This window comes from Lampetra fluviatilis, chromosome 41 (genome assembly GCF_964198595.1).
Source record: "Lampetra fluviatilis chromosome 41, kcLamFluv1.1, whole genome shotgun sequence".
Taxonomy (NCBI): domain Eukaryota; kingdom Metazoa; phylum Chordata; class Hyperoartia; order Petromyzontiformes; family Petromyzontidae; genus Lampetra; species Lampetra fluviatilis.
Genome location: NC_136315.1, coordinates 2,203,523 through 2,208,535, shown reverse-complemented (window position 1 = coordinate 2,208,535; position 5,013 = coordinate 2,203,523).

The window sequence follows — 5,013 nt, the reverse complement described above, 5'->3', positions numbered from 1 at the left end:
TGTCCGTCTTTTTAAAATCTTAAACCCGATTCTGTGAGTGGATCCAAAACAATTGGCGGGGTAACGGTTCACTACGTCGCTCTCCAGAACTTATACATCGTTTTATATGAATCCATTGCTGGATGAATGCCTCTCTCCCCCAGCCTCCCCCTCGAATGCACCATCAGCCAGGGTCTCTCCGCTGCTGGATGAATGTTTCACTCCCCTAGCCTTCTCCCCGCCTCTAATGCACCAATGGCATCATCAGCCTGGGTCTCTCAGTAATGACATCACCTTTACTCCTTCAATTTAAGACCGAAACAGGACGAATTATTCATTAATGTTGCTATCGCCTCAAATTGTAAATGTTGTGGGTTTACTCTCCAACACACCCGTGTGCTGAACTAGTCACGAATTGCCACGTTTTGTTTACGTGACGATTTTTAACCAATTGGCCGTGTCGGGTGGTGGCGGGTTTAACGACACACTTCTCTATTTACGTGATCGAGACTTACAAAAACATAAACCCTTACGAGGGGTGTACACAATTCTTTGGCACGTCTCACGATGGGCACTGCGAGATCCCACCGTGCCCGTCCGTCCAGTGCCTGCTGAGTTGCACGCGAGGCCGCACTCATTGCTACACGCAGAGCGCACGCCGCACAAATGAACCACACCACCGCGCTCATCTCGGCAAGGAGCATGACTCATCGCGCGAACTTCGGCTATCCTCGCAAGCAGCAGCAGCAGCGGCTTTTGGCTAAGGGGCCATCCATTTAGCAACACACATGCGTACGCTTGCGTATGGGGGGGGGGGTCGTTTGAAGCCTCAATAATAATTTGTTTACATTGGCCTTCAAATTAGTTAGTAGTCCGGTGGTGGACTATCTGTTCGCTTAAACACGTTAATATTATTAATCCTTTATCGTTTCTGCGTGGATTAAATATCGTCCGTTCTATAGGATTCAGGGGGGGGGGGGGGGTGCGTCAATCATACGCAGGTGAGGGGGGGGTGTAAAAAGTCCGCGTGCGTACAGGGAGGGGGGAAGGGGTCACGTTTTGACAGATTCTTGCGCACCTACTCAATGGATGGCCCCTAAGCGATCGAACAAAGACTTTGGTCACCTCGTCGCGCACTTTCAGATGCGTTTCTGCGGCCGTCTAGAACGCTCTTCCCTTCCGATATTAGGAAGTCACTGGGAGCAGTGTCGGATTAAGCTAGTGCGGGGCCTGTAGCATATGTTATTAAAGGACCCTAAATCAAAAAAACTAAAACATAAAAAAAAATGTTTACTTGCCTAGTAAAGTAATGGTATTTTTCTATTTGCTATACAGCCAGATAATAAGACAAATCGCTAACCTTCAACACCCAGTCGTTCATACAAGGTGAAGGCGGTATAGTACTATAGTAATAGAGCAAGTGCAGAATCACTGAACCGGAATTTGTAGTTTGAAAGCATTTAGCGCGGGGCCCTTGAAAGTGCGGGGCCCGTACCATATGTAGCTACTGTTGCTACGAAGATAATCCGGCACTGCCTTGAAGCGATGCACTTTTAAGTCATCATCTAGATTGAAAACGCATTTCTTTTAGAACTGCTTGTTGTGTTTAGTCTGTTTGTTGTTGTTGTTGTCCTTGCTCCGCAACCTCCGATTAGCACGGTTGGCTACGTACGGTGCAAAAGAGCAAGAGAGCAAAACTGCTTGAGTGCCGCGCAGCGGATGTGCTGTGCAGACATGGAGCAGTCGGTGGACTGTGCGCGCGGGGTGTCGGGGTTACGTCGTGAGTGAAGCTCTGACTTGACGTCTCGTGCGTGTTGGGGGCAGCGGTGGTGCAGCGGTTAGCTACAAACCTGGCGAGCCGGGTTCAATTCCCGCTCACGGCCAACACCGGTGACGATAATTATCTGAACCGGTCCTGGGCCTCCCCTAGGTCGACTCAGCCTCAAATGAGCACCTGGTGCGGTGTGTAAACATCGCCACGAGGGAGACAAAGGCGGCCGGACGTGGTTGTTCGTGGCCACCCATCCCCTCGTGTGCTGTGCCGCCCTTCGTAGGTGCTCGCTAATAAACAGCACTTGCCCCACCAGTCTGTTAAGGCTATACGGGGGATATTTGTTTGTTTCTTTGGGGTGTGTGGTGGCGCTATTCGAGGTGCTGCTGCCACCTCGCTAGGAGTGTTTGTTATTGTTTGCACTCACTGGATGAAGTTTGATACAAACTTTGACACAGAGTCAAGTTTAAGATGGAAATAGGCCATCTGAATGGATTGAATCGCAGCTCTGATCAAATCGGACATCAACATACATGGTCTTGTATGCACGAACTTCATGGAGTTTAAATAAAGATTCGGACAGTCACAGAGTCAAGTTTAAGATGAAGTTGGACATCTGAATAGATTGTATCGCAGCTATAATAAAATCGTACATTAGCATAACATTGATTTATAAGGTGTATTAAGGACGTTTTAACACAGCAGTCTGATCGGCTATTTGAACTTAATATAAAACAACTCGGCCAGGAAAGTCACACAAAGATTGCACACGAACGACGCATTCACGCAAGCACCCAATGCTCCGTTCTGAAGTTTTAAAATGAAAAATCAAACATCTTTGAATTGTATTATGTTTTGAATTAGAAAATTGTATTTCTTCATTAAAAGCTTATATCATTTTACATCTGGAAGACTGAATTGAAAACGACATTTCGTGTGAATTTTCTCTCGTCGTTAATTAGATGGCCTTGCTGGGGGTTCGGACTGTCACCTGTTTGGGATTGCGGGATCGAGATAAGGCGACACAGAGCTGGCCGTGCGAGAAGACCGCCGTCTGCAGATCGATTCCAACGTGATCGAACGTCTGTCCCTGCGCCTCCGTCGTTCATGCAGGGGGCGCGTAGGTTTGCATCGCCCCCTGCATGACAACGACGAGAAGTGCAGCGTTCATCACAAAGTTTTCAGTTTCATTAATTTGGTGTAGCCCTGTGAGCCATTCGGCTCTTGAATCGGGTGCAACCGCAACAAACAAAAAAAATGAACAAGAAAACATCTTAAAGTGACTATGCGCAAACTGAAAAATCCAGGAAAAAACTGCAAAGTCTTCCAGAAAAAAAGCACCGTACACCAACGCTGTGCAAATATCCCAGTGGGATGCAAGTCAAACAACAACAACAACCACAAGACAACTTAGATCACAGATACAGTTGTGCGCTTATATAAGAGTGTATAGCAGCGTCTTATTTTCTATTGCAGAGCAACGGGTTCTCTCTACTCGTTCACTTTAAACACGAATCTCCATGGACTTCCATGTGGCTAGAGAACGATGCGTCGTCACTCACTTCCCGCATTCAAAGTGATCACAGAGGAAGCCGTGTGTAGACTGCAAAATACAAACCTCCCTCTCTGGGCTCTGTGTATACTAAGTCCCTGACGTTTGCTCAAGCTCACGCTTATTAAAGCAGACATCGGTGGCACTTAGACGCGTAATAACGCCGCATTTTTTTTTTTAAACAAAACCCTGTGAATTGTTGGCCTGATTTTGGAGCACCCAAGAACAATGTTTTGGTTTCTAAATTATTTTATTTGGACTAAATATTGCAGGTTTAATGCACCACCTGACAGAGCCAAAACAAATGAAGTTGTCACGTGGGAAAATGTGCCCACAATTGATTTGTTTTTTTAAGAAAACCGGTTATATTGAAAAGGAAATTTGTTTACAATCACGTACGACGCTTAACTGGAAATTTGCTGAAAACCAAAATCAAGTGGCACATTTGGCCACGTGACAACTTGATTTGTTTGGCTGTGTAGGGTGGTGGAGGGTACATTGGTTTAATTGACATTATACCTACACGATCTAACCCCCCAAAAAAAAAAATCATGGATCGTAATATTGGTCGTGAAAGTTTGATTAATTTAACTACTGTAAATATAGATTTGAAACGAAATAATGTTACGAATGCGCTTTTGGTCACCTTGTTATCCGACTTGGTGGCACTTATTAGAATTCTTAACTCACGAATCCTCAAATACAGGTCAGTGGTTATCTCCATTTGCAGTTTACCAGAATTATTTCGTTCAAATTAGCCTGCCTTTGCTCCTCTGCCTCCCAATTGTACAACTGGTGCCGTGTAATGATAATACACATTTCATTAGTTACGCAGTATAACCTTGGATTGCGAGTAACTTGGTCTGCGAGTGTTTTGCAAGGAGAGCAAAATCTTTAAATATTAATTTTATAAACGAGCGATGTCTTGCAATACGAGTAGTACGTATACGCTTTGTCTGCTGAGCACCACGTGATCACAACTGATATACGAGTGCGTTGGATTACAAAAAAACGTTTCCGGAACGAATTATGCTCGCAATCCAAGGTTTTCCTGTATATTATATAATTTTCCATCCAACTGGGACCTCAATGGAAGGACCTCTGCAATATTGCCCATTAACCAGCATTGGTACAAATAAGCCTGGCTGCCGATGAGATGGCGTCAAACCCGCTCCAGTTCGCGTCTCTTGAAAGTGCCGCTGAAAGTACGCACTCACAGAAGTCCGTACACGACTGATGGGTGTAAGAAATTTGAGTCTTTTTTGGAGATGGATGCGATGGAAACATTTTCTAGTTTTACTTTTCGCACGAAGAGAACATCAACAAGTGTATACACTCGTCGAGATACTGTACCTTCAAATACACATCTGGTCGACACTAGGGGGCAGCACTATACTTGACAACGGTTTAAATCACAGCAGTGTCTGGATTCTAGCTCAAAATATCTCCAACCCAAGCAAGCCCGGTGATCTCCCATGCTCGGGTTTAAAAAAAAAACAAGTTTTCTTAACGTCCAGCTCGTGATGGCGAGCAATTCGACACGAGCATCACAGGATTCTAGCACCAATTACAGAAACGTCAACTAACCACAGAAGCAATATTGGTGCAGCAGCGTCTTGCAGGTACTCTGCCATTCCCAGACCTTACAGGCAACAAGTTTGAATTGTCACAGTTCATCCCTTGCCTTTTGGGCTGGGGCAGCACAAGAATG